Raw genomic sequence first — 13,343 nt, forward strand, 5'->3', positions numbered from 1 at the left:
AAATTGCTAACGTACTTCTATTAAACGAACAAAATTCCACTTTCAGCAATAATAGCGTGGTTTGGATCTGTCGCACACCACCACCACTTGTGGTGTGAGTCTGTAAGAATTGTCCTGTCACTTAGAAATGAAACAGACAATATTTGTAAAAGAGAAAAAATGGAATGATCCAAGAAGAGTTTGGGACCTGATAAGTATTTACAGAAGTATTTTTTCCATCAAAAAAGCCTTTCATCTGACTTTGAACCAGCTTCATCTTAGCCCCGTCGACTGTTGTCCAGATGACCAGCATCCTCCCCTCCTCCTCCACGAGTGAGGAAGTCCAGCCTTCCAGAGGATTGTGAATCCATCCGACCTGGCTTGTCTCTCTACCAACGCGCCGCTCCCCGATTCATCTGCTGCCAAACCCCTTCAAGTTATTCATCTGGAAGAAATATGCATTCATCATTGTATTTTTAATCACACCAAATAGATAGACAAAGAGAATGCCTCGGGGAGCTAGAAAGCAATCTACAATTCCCATTGCTCAGATGGTATTCCTGCCCTGCATCGCCAAACATTCACCAAATTGACTCTGAATGAATTTATTTTTAATGTGTGGAGGATGCTCTACCTCCGAGAATAGAGAATGTGTGTATATTAGTTTTGTTTATGTGTTTTCCGCTGTGATTCTCGGTGTGTTTGCAGAGCCTCTGGTGTACGTTTGTGTGTTTTCATAATGCAAATGAGCATCCTGGGTACCTGCAATCGAGTAAAGCCTTTCGAGATAATAGTAATTGAATTTGAGTTTTCGGAGAGACCTGAAAGCTGCTCTTTTTCTCCAAATTGCGTCCCCTTTTTTCCCCGCTGTTGCGTAATCCCCGTTTTGCAAAATCCTCCTCTAATCAAAGCCTGGTATTGTATTGGAGCTGTTTGGCCTTCGCCAACCCTAAACAAACCAGCACACTCATCCCTCCGTTCCATTGTATTCATTAATAAATTAATTTATCAGCTCATCTTGGTTCCAGCTTAATTGAGTCCCTTTGCAGCCATCTAAGTAGGACATGTACCGATCTGACAAATGGAATGGTATCCGGCCCTTGGTCCTTTGGGCTATGCCTTGGCCCCCTGTACCCTGGAACGCATGGCTTTGTTGTCCCGTCAGTGTGTGTGTGTGTGAGTCATTGGAAGTAGATTCATCTGATGCCTCTTTCATCTGCTTTGAGCTATCTGTTGATTATATCAGCGCAGTGTTCTCCATGTTCGCTTGGGCATACTTGGGTGGTGGGGGTCGCTTCGGGGAGACGGGTTCAATAAAAATAGGCCTGTCTTGTTCCGAGTGACGACTCCCCCAGTACACAACACACTACAAACAGATGTGGACTCCCAAGGAAAGGGGAGCCCCCCATCCATAGCTTAATATCACGACATTAAATTTTAAAATAATGTTATGCAAATCAGAAATGACAGGAGATTATCTCCCTGGGACCTTGAAAGGGATTCGTCAGTTCTTATTCCAATAGCCCTGGATACTAGCCCAGACATCCTTCTCACAGAAATATGGCAAGGCGTGACGGAGTCTGCTTTAGTCGACCGAGTCGATCATGAGAAAAGGCCCCAAGTGTTGGCTATTAAAATCAATTTACCTCAAAAGTCAATGAAGATAAATCTCTTAGTAGAGGACAGAGGGTCGTGCCAATGTGAAAGTATAACCGGTGCAAGAAAGACCTGAAGATCCGAGGTGGGGTGAGGAGTGTCTTTCATGTGTTACCGTAATGACCGTTTTATCTGGACGGCCTCGCCATCTGTGGAGGGTCCTTTAAGGAGCTTGGTCTCCCGTGTGGCTCCCGGAAGCATTTTGTTCCCTCGAAACAGTAGGAAGTAGAAAAACAAGTAAGTATTATATATTACCTGTAGTTCACCTTAGAATACCAGAGTTAATAAACTTAAGGGTTGTTTAAAGGCAACTAACGTGAAAAGCTCTCCTGACTCACTGACATGTTTTTAAAAGGTAAAGTCTTCCTCTCCAAGATGCAGTAACTCCCTCATCATGACCATGTTTTCAACTTAATACTTAAAGTTCTTCTGAAATCTCGACGAACGAAGAGGTTACGAGAGTCCATTATGATGTAATAAAGGCTTCACTCCCCCCTGCCTACTGAAATCACAACCCCCTCTTTGTTTACACAACAAGTCCCTTGGAGGTAGGGACTTCCTAGATTGACGACGCGCATTGACAAACCTTGATGTTTGACAAATCCCATCAGAGTGGTGGTGGTTATGGTAAACAAGATTTAATCTCCAGAAGAACAAAGTGTTTCCAGTGGGCGGGGCTTAAGATCATTTTCTAATGTCAATATTTCAATGAAAAGAGAGTTTTGTACGAACAGACACTGATGATACAATACAGTCCAACATCTATTTAAAAGACACTTAAGAAACATTAATTTCCCTTAAATAGGTAAGTTGCCTTTGTCACTTTCTTAGGGTTGCTTTAAAGAGACACACAAAGCATTGGTTAATTTAAACATAAGGGTCTGTAATAGGAAATGAAAAGAGACAAGAACAGTAGGCACTTTGGAGAACAGTAGTAAGTTTCGAAACCAGTCCTTTCATTAACAGCAACCAAGTGTGGTGGTTTGAGGACGGATGTGATGGGATCAAGCTTCTCGGTATTTATGGGGAGTTTTTAATAGTTGCAGCTGCCTTATTGGTACTTTCCCTGGAGTTTCTTGGAGATACAGTAGCAACCGTCTCTGCTGAGCAGAAAAACTTTAAGGATTATACCCTTGTCTTTTTTTATTATATCATATGCAATAGTTGCTTATCAGATGGTAAAATAATAATTAACCTTAAAATGTGCATTTCTGACCAAAATAATTGTTTCAATAAAATAAAGTGTTGAAGAGGTATATGTCATCTTGAAAGGGAAGTACCCTCGAAACTTATAGTTCACCCAAAATTCAAACTTCACTTATTTTCTACTCACCTTCAATCTGTTTCTTTTTAGAGTTACAAAAAGAAATGCATGACCGTGTTTATGTAACTATTAATGTAGCGGGCCTCAGTCGGCTCTGTCCAAAACTACAAACATCCAAAATTCCTTCCTACTGCTCGTCTGTAATGTCCCTCCTGTTCTTAAGCCCAGAAAAGAGAAATTGATACAAAATATATTGATTAAGTCACCTTAGTCGACATGAGGGTGAGTAGAAACTGAGTGAAGTTGGAATTTGGCATCCGACGAACAGATGTAGGACTTTAGTTCTTCTGTACCGGCAGTCTGTATTTTGGTTTTAAACTTAATTTCCAAAAATATTGTTTTCTACTCGGTAGCCTTTTGTTTCATTAATGTTTTGACTTGAAGGTCATACCGATGTTTTCTTAGACATGTGTCTTCAATGAGTCACGGAAAGTTTCTATTTGAATGCCAAAGGGATTTTAGCTCATAGATAGAAGATAGAAAATGCAGATAAAATCGCAAAAAAACGAATGAAAGGACAGTCGAGGCGAATGACTGGTCCATTGTGAGAGTCATTTTCCAGCACAGATATTTTAACCTTATTTCCAGCCAGGTCGTGTTCAGGATACAGACATTCATCACAGAGCAAACAAACGTATTTTCTGCCTCTAGTAGTTCGAGCCAACAATGTGTTTCACCACCAAATGTGTGTTGGTGAACATTATCCACGTCTGATCAAATACTACTGTTGTTAATCGAGGTTTTGAACACGGCAAAGAAGACTCAGGTCTCTTAAGCAGTTGGTGTATTGTTGATTTCCTACAGTGAAAAAAAAATCAATATTATTCTACTTTTCTTCAAAGTATGTCAACTACAAGCGATGTATCAAGAACATTTGAAATCATACGATCATATTTTTGTTCTCCTCCCTTCCACATTGTGTCGAGGCAGAAATAGCATCTGGGCTCCCTTTTGGTGTATGTTTTCCCACCTCTCTCCATCGCTCTCTCTTCACACTCTGTTGTTTTGAGATAAAGCAGGATTATGTTTCAATCTTTTTTCTTTTTTTTTTCCTGCTTGAAATATAAAACTTTACCGCTGCCGTTTTTTTTTTTTTTTCCCCCTCCCTTGTTTCTCAGTGCTGCTCCCTGGTGACACCAGCCAGAGAATGGCAGCTTTAATTTGAGGCAAAACAAGTTGAGAATATTGATTTCAAAAAGCACTTTTCTCTCCCCTTGGAAAAGAGCGAGGGAAAGAAAATACTGCCTGCATTGTGCAAACCTGTAGCCTTCAATTAGGTGGCGCTTGTAGGTGTGTTGGTTTTTTATCTGGGCACGATGTTCACTTGAAAATGATACATTAAAGGCTGTGTCTGACTTAAAGACGACTATGAAAATATACACACAAAAGATCCAAGTGTCTTTCAAAGGCTCTGCTGTTGACTCAGATGGGCCGTGCTTGTCTTAGAACCGAGTTCTTCTGAGAACTGGAGCAATACTTTTTCTACTTCACTACTCTGGAGCATTTGATGACATCGAAACTTGTAAAGTTTATGTTCAAGAATATTTTTCGGAGTATGTTCAAGATTATTTTTAAGATTAAATTCAAGTTTAAATTTAAGATTATTTTCAAGAATATGTTGAAGATTATGTTCAAGATCAAGTTCAAGATTATTTTCAAGAATATGTTCAACATTATGTTCAAGATTATGTTCTAGATTATGTTTAAGATTATTTTCAAGAATATGTTCAAGATTATGTTCTAGATTAAATTACATATTAAATTCAAGAAAGTTGAAAAAAAAAGTTCGAGATCATGTTCGTGAATATGTTCAAGATTAAATTCAAGAATTTGTTCAAGATTAAATTCAAGATTAAATGTAAGATTAAGTTCAAGATTATGTTCAAGATTAAATTGAAGATTTAATTCGAAATTATATTCAAGATTAATTCAAGATTAAATTAAAAAAAATGTTCAACACTAAATTCAAGATTAAATTCAAGATTATATTCAAGACTAATTTCAAGATTATTTTTAAAACCTGAAGAGAAAGTCTTCAATGTTTGAGGTCATTTTAACGTTATGAGTTACTTTTAAAATGTATGTCAACAATTGAAAGAAGCCTTTTGTAAAAGAACTGTGAGAAGTAATTTTACATTAAAAAAAATTTGTATGTGTGTATATTTCCCCACTTTGTTTTATACATTTTTGAGTTTTACAGCCTTCATGTGTAAAAACTAAATTAATAGTAATCACAGATAACTAGATCGATTTATGAAGCTAAATGAAAACAAAAAACAAAATAAATATGTTAAACAGAAATAGTTCGATACCCTTTTGGTTTAAAATACAACTTAAAATTTACTATTTGAATATGGTAAAGATTTCACTTAAATATTATCGAACATTTAGAGTTTTAAAAAGGAATAAATAATGAAAAATATTTCTGCTTGTCTCATTTTGTTAAATAAAAAAAAAATCCATCTCAATTTTTAGTTTGAGGAACACAGAGGAAGATATTTCACAATGTACTAAATTATTTTTTATGCTATATCACAGTGTTTCCATGTTGCAACAGCTTATCCCCTTCAATGAGGGGCCTATTTGTGGTTCTGATCCGGCGCTTAGGCTCGGACAGAGTTGAGTATCAGTGTTGAGACTGAGTGGAGTTAGAGGTTGTAACACACCATCCCAAAGGCTTTGGAACCGCTAATACAGACATGACTAAAGCTCCCCATTATCCCTCGCAGAATGACACGGCACAGCTCCAAGTCCCTGCTCTTACAAAGAGCTCAAATATCTTAGATGTGTGATGCATACTTGAGGTGTATGTTGTACTTAAGGGTTCAGCGGATTCATGCTCCACTGAGATAACGCACAGGCTCCTAGGTTTTCTGGCGGAACTCAAGACCTGAGGATAAGGAGTTACAATTTCAAGTGTTGACATTTTTGATTTACAGCAACAAAACATGTTGAACGCATGGATTTGGACGTCCAGAGGTGCAAAATAGGTTTGCATATAGTGGTGTCCATTGTGCTATTGGGGGTCTAATCTGAACTTGAAGGAGGACCTCTGCAGACCCAGAAAAAGTTGGAGGGTTTATGTCTTTCAGCTGAACCGGGACGAAGTCGGTATTCACCCAAAGACTTGGTCTCTGAGTTGTTCCTATAGGTTGACTTTCACAACATTTCACGGGTCTGACCCTGGATCCCCTTCAAGTCCCATTCAATTATAATCACCTTTCAACTTAAAATATTTGCCAGAAAAACTCAACTGGTTCCCCACTTTGAGGAGTCATCAGTTCTACTGTCCGCAAATATTGTGGTACAGTTTTTGGTTAAACTTGATGATTATAGACATTTTTGTTTTTATGTATTAATCATGACTCCAATCAATTTGTAATTATTTTTATTTTTTTTGTTTACAAATCAGGTGAAAAATATACAACCCAATACATTTGTTTTTTCAGGCCACTGGGTCACCTTGAACCCAGAGATAACACAAAGGTTGAAGGGACCTGATGAAACAGATATGAATCATACAAATGTATTGCAAACATTTATTGTAGTAAATGTATTCAATAATCATTTTATCAAATATTTTTTTAGTTTTTGGTTGTTGTTATCAATTCCCATATTTTACATTATACAAGAAACCCCCACTTATCTATCATAATCGATTTTAACTGAATTTCAAATTAAACTATGACATTAATATTTCCAGCCGGATAAGAGAAAAACGATTAAAGCTTTTTCCAGGATACTTTAAATTTTGAAGTATGTAGTCTGTGACTAGATCATTTTTAATTCCAATATGATAAAAACAACATTGTCATTCAAGTAAAACTGTTAAAAAAGGATATATAACTTCATCTCACTGAGCTATAAGAATCTAAATTGTGTGAATATCAAAGCTTTTAGCCTCAAAAGATTGTAAAAATTGGATTATTACCTAAAATACCTAAGTAATTCAACTCTGAACTTAATAAAGAAACTGGAGAAACCAGCTATAGAAACAAATGTCTGCTGATAAAAATCAAGTAAGAAAGTAAGTAAGTCATTTTTATTTGTATAGCGCTTTTCCAGACCAGGGTCACAGAGCGCTTAAACAATCAAAACAATATTCAATAAAAGATATACTTTAAAGTAAGTAAGTAAGTAAGTAAGTAATATTTATTTATATAGCGCTTTAAAGGTCAAGATAATACTGAGAACAACACAGGAGTTCCAGAAAATCAAGGAAACGCCTGAACAAATAAAAACGTCTTAAGATGTTAAAATCAAGAGGATCATCGTATCCATCCGCCTTAAAAAATACCTAATATGTTATATATATATATGTTATTTTAAACAATATATTGACAAATATAATGATTTAAACATGGTTATTTCTGAATAATTTGTAAATTAAGCAACAAAAACAAAGATAAAATCAGACTCTCTGATGTTAATCAGTTAATGTACCTAAATTCGGTCTTTTTCAAGGTCACAAATCTTCAGTATGGCTTCTGTCTCTGCATCCTTTCTTCTCTGCACGTTGTTGTGCGATAGAAGTGTGTGTGTGTTTGTGCTCCACGGCCCTGCCTTTGCTTACACTGTGTCAAGTCTGCTGTAACAGGCCGAAAGCTCCCCTAGTGGCTCCACTGTAGAATTACCTTAGAGAGTACTGTGTTGCTCGACAGCAAAAACAAACTAATGGCAAGAGGGGGAAAAAAAAACAGACACACAATAGTGTTTTGTTTTATTTTCGGCAGTCCAACTGTGTGCGTCTATTTCTGTTTTGCTTTGCTACGTAAAGTATATTTGGCTTGTTTGTGCAACAACCTCAAAAAGTATGTAGGTATTTAGTGTTTACACTTGGAGTACAATGTTCCCATCATCTACTACTAAATAAAATAAAGTGTTCAGGGAGAGAGAGTTTATTTTCACACACACCAGACTTTCACTGTGACTTTTAATTAATTCAAGTCAGAGACAAAGAAAGATATATTTAAAGTTTAGGTTCATCCCATCAAAGTGCCTCGATAGTTTGTTCAAAATCAAAGTAGGTAATGTTCATGTTAATAAGGGGATCTTTTAGGATGCCAGTGTTTAAGATAAGATAAGAAATGGAGATTATATACGTCAACAATTACACAGAGACTTCCAAATACCGTAAAACTGCAGTTGGATTAAAGGATTTTGATGAAAAGTTTGTACTTCTAGTTAGAGATAGTTTTGTTAGTATGTATTTTGTGAGGCCCACGACCAGTGGTAAAGGATTTTGGCATCAAGGGATACAAGAACCTCGTTTTATTTAAGTAATTAAGTAAGTAAGTATCCAGAGAGGGGCAGCAATACGATATATTGCCATGATACTGTAGTAACAAGGATATATTTGTAGTATTGTACTTGACTCTGGTGTTGTAGAATTTACAGACCACATGACTCTTGACGAAGTCGTAACTGTTTTCATTTGTTTTGAAACCAACATATATCCAAACATCAGCTTAAAAAAGCTGCTGGAGTCACTGTATCCTCTCATCCCCAGTCATCACAGGGATCTCGCGGGATTTCATTGTTCTTCTAGCTGTGGAGGGCGTAATGACTTCTGCCATCTAGGGGCCGGAAGTTTAATTGCAACACAGAAAAATGAGCGACTGCCGTGAACATTTGTATGTTTATTGTAAATAAAAAAATATATATATATTTTATACACATTTATTAAGAAATTAAATATAAAAAAACATATATAAAACTAATAAATTATGTATTTAAAGCTAAATAAAAAAAAGAATAAAAACGGATAAATCTAAATAAAAAAAGGAAATTTAAATCAATACTGTTATATATACATACGTGTCAACTGTATCCTCTTGTCCTCAGTCACCACGCGTGATTTCATTGTTCCCTAAAGCTGCGGAGTACGTAATGACTACTTCTATCTGGCAGCTGCAAGTTTAATCGCAACACAACACACAAAAATGAATGAACGCCATGAATATTTGTATTTTAAATGTGAATAACAATATTTGATTTGATTTTATGAACATTTATTGAAAAATAAAATATAAAAATGACGTATATACAAAACACATTTTTAAAAACGGAAATGAAATTTAAAAAAAAGGACAGTTCAATAGTGTTAAATATAGATACAAGTCAACTGCATCCTCTCGTCCTCAGACATCAGACGGGATGTCATTGCTGTGGAGGGCTTAATAATTGCTGCCATCTAGTGGTTGTAAGTTTAATTGCAACACAAAAATGAACACTGTGAATATTGACATATACATTTTAAATTTTAAAAAATAGAATTATATCGATATGATATCATGAACAATAAAAAAAAAACATGGCAATGTTCAAGTGTATCAATATTTTCAGACTAGTCACCGTCGACAACCTTAGCTCAGCTCAGTAGTGAAAAAGAGTATCAACATCTAACTAATATGAGTTCAGATTACTGACCTCGGTTCAACCGGATCTTCTTCAGCACACGAGTATCACGGAGGAAACCAGAGAGGCCTCGACGCCCACGTGAAGTCGGCGACGTTCATTAGGTCCACGTCTTAATTAATGACTCACTTCTCTGGCACACCAGCCGATCAGTGCCGTTGATCACGAGACGGCGGAGTCGGTTCTGGCTCGCGGTCGCTGGTATCAGATGGCTTCGCCGTCTCCCACCGAGCCTGCGAGCAGCGCTGCCCTCTGATTAATGGAATCAAGTGGAGACGCACACGTGCACGTTCAAATGTTAATGCGCTTCTCTGGGTGTGTGTGTGTGTGTGCATGTGTTGTGCTATAGCTAATTGAGCCGCAAGCTAAACATGAAGTAGTTCGTCATCTCTCGTGTCTGCCTCATTTATTAGCCGCTCAGAGAGGTGACGCTTCTCCTTAGGCAAGTCGGTGCTGATAAGTTTTTAGATCGGGGCTTTTCACAGGCGATTTTCCACATATAAGATCATATTTTTAAGGTTTTTATGAGTGCGGGTCAATCAATGGACTCCATCTTTGTACTATAATAAAGTCAGACACATCAAACTTTACCTCTTTTATAGCTTTGATGGACAAGATTTAAAGAGAAACCACACAAAAATACGTCATACCATTAAACAGAAACTGCTATTAGTGTTTGTATGGAAGTAGATCAGTGCCATAAGAATATTTAATGGATACATGTAACATTTTTAATTTGTCCTTTTTAAACATTTAATTCCTTTTTTATACAATTGAATTCAATAATTTGAATATTGAAAGTTAAATTGTTTTTTATTAAATATTTGATTTCAAATTCAACCATAATTGAACATAAAATGTAGTTTAAGATTTTTCTTTTTTAATCCAGACGTTGAAACAAAATTGACACATTGTCTGGAAAAAAAACTAAATGACATGATTTTTTTTCCCCTGACGGCACTGTTGTACCAGCAACATTATTTAATATTGAATGTAAAAGGCTGCAAATGTAAATTTATACAATTTAGAAAAAAGTATTTTGTAATTATTGGAATTAGAATATCAAACTCTTTGTGTAAAAATATAATTAAATTATAATTATTATTATTTAATTCAGTTATTTGAAGGGAAAAAATACAAGATTCAACCTTATAAGATACAATTTATTGAATTCAATTGTTCAAAAATAATTTAAAATGTTAAATTCAACCATCAAATATTCTGATGGCACTGATTTACTTCCATATGTTGCACAAAATATACATTTTCATCCATTTTATTTGAGATAACCTGGGTAACATATGGTGTGTATTGGAACAAGGAAGTTGAGGGACACCCTGGAAAGGTCGCCAACAGAAAACTACTCCCATGAGGAACTAATTTGGTTATAAATTAATCTCTCAAGCACACAAAGAAGAAACAATCTCCTCGAAGAAAGTAATAACATTGGCTTTTGAACCCACAACCTGTTACTCAGGGTTTGCAGAACGATTATCCTTTTTTTTTCTTGCCACGTCATCACCCTGTTGTTTTGTCTTCAGTAAATATTATTGGTCGAGATGTTTCCGCCTTATTTGATTTGAAGGGGATCAGCAGCAGGTGTGCACATTAGCGCTCTAATCTCATTGGTCAGCGCTTTCCCAAGATTTTAGTCCCTGATTCCATTATGCTCGGATGACTGACCCAATGTTCGCTTTCTGTTTAACAAGACTTCCTGATGTAGACAATCGGATTTTCTTAACCGAGCGGATGTTAGGGGAATCATCTTTGATTTGAAAGGCCTCTTTCAGGGTCACGTTTAAGGAAAAGGGAGAGAGGAATGTCTTAATGTTTGGACTCGTGAGTAGGATTTTTGTTTTGAGGATGTTGGAGATCAATGACTTCCATTGACGTTCATGGATGTAGTGAACAAGGTATGAAGAGAATAGATGTAAATATCTGTAGAATTCCATTAGGTTCGTCAAGTTAAAAGGTTAGTTCACCCAAAATGCACTCCTTTTCTACTATACCTCATGTTGACTAAGGGTTGGGATTATGTTCAGAGTAATCTGTACATTTTGCTAACGTAGCGACTGGCGCCAAGTTGTTGTCCAAAAAGACACTTAAAAACATGCATACTGCTTGTGGAATGGTTCCAAAAAAATGCATATATGTCTATATTTTAAGATGTTTTTTTAGCAGAGGCTGCTACTCTAGCAGCCTAAATCTTGCACATTTGTACTGACATTAGGAAAGACTATTAACTTACGCTTCAAACAAACTTAAAATGTAGACATTAATAAACAAATATATACAAATATAAACATAAGACACTTTCATGTGCAGGCTTTTCCTTGATTCTCTGAGACTCCTGTGTTTGTCTCAGTGTTGTCTTGACCTTTAAGGCATATATTTTATAGGGTATTGTTTTAATTAATAAGGTGCTTTGTGACCCTGGTCTAGAAAAGCGCTCTACAAATATTACTTACTTACTTATTTAAGTTTTTCCTGAACAATTCCTTATGTCGACAGGGACATTACAGACGAGCAGTATGGAGGTATTTGGATGTTTTTAAGTGTCTTTTTGGATGAAAATGAAGATGACTGAGCTCCGGTCACTACATTAAAATGAACAAACATTTTTATCTATTACTCTAAAAATAATTCCAACCCTTAGTCGACATGAGGGTGAGTAGAAAATGAGTGACGTTTGAATTGTTGGTGAACCTTCACTTAAACGGTTATCTAGAAGGTTCCAAAGATAGGCATCTGGACTGAATAGAGTTTTTGAAAGATGTAGGGATTCACCAATTCGCCCCAGAACGATGATGAAAAATGCATTTAATCATTTACATTTTCTTCCAAAAAGATCCTATGACTCCGTCCCGGCCGTAGCATGAGGTTGTCTTCCTCTTGGATGACAACGTTTCCATGTCGTTTCACCGTTGACTAATTAACGCCGTATACTTTTCAGTGATCCACTTTTCAAGGTGAGTCACCTTCTGTTTGGCTCCCTCATCATATGACACATGGTGGCACACAGCGACTGTGATTGCTCCAGCCTGGTGCGGATCAGATGTCCCGATAGTGTCCCCGTCCCAGATTTCAGTGTGGAATCAAAAACAGATCCGTCACGACCGAGACAGAGGTGATGTTGGGCTGCACGACAACAAGAGACTGAAGCTCAACAGTTTGTTATTCACTTTCAAAATGTTTAGTGTTTCAGTAATTTTGTAGTGACTAAAGACATAGTGGACATTTCTGCTGAGTATCTAGAACAGTTTAATCATAGATGTACAGAAATTTAATTTAAAAAAACACAGAAGGAAGAAAAACGGGAAGGAAAATATCTGAAATGTTATAGAATTGACCCCAAAGTGCAGAGAGGATGAAATAACACTCACTGACGCAACTAGAAAGAAGAGAACAGAAGGAACAACAGGAGGTAAAAATGACGAGCGCAGAAGTTTGGATAATCTGACACTGCGGACTGGAACCAGGAAGCTTTAGTAGCAGCAGGCAATTACTTTATTTACACACATCTCGAAAAGCGCTATATAAATAAATATTACTTACTTACTTACTTACTTACTTACATAAAAGGGATACAAAACAACATGATACAATCAAAGCAAACACAAAATGGATCACAACACACTTTTAAATCCTAAAAAAAAAAAAATGTATATTGCTAAAGTTGTGGAACAACAGAGATGGATGGATGGATGGATGGATGGATGGATGGATGGATGGATGGATGGATGGATGGATGGATGGATGGATGGATGGATGGATGGATGGCCCTTGTCTGGAAAAGCGCTATATGAATAAATATTACTTACTTACTTACTTACTTACAAACTTTATTAATCCCCGCTGGAGATCTTCAGAAAATTAGGTTTCAAGTACACAGCTGGCAATAGTTTAATAAAATCAAAAACAAAGTGAAAAAAAATTAACCAAGTTCAAGGGATGACAAAGTGAAAAT

This window comes from Callionymus lyra, chromosome 6, assembly GCF_982586985.1.
Source record: "Callionymus lyra chromosome 6, fCalLyr1.hap1.1, whole genome shotgun sequence".
Lineage (NCBI taxonomy): Eukaryota > Metazoa > Chordata > Actinopteri > Syngnathiformes > Callionymidae > Callionymus > Callionymus lyra.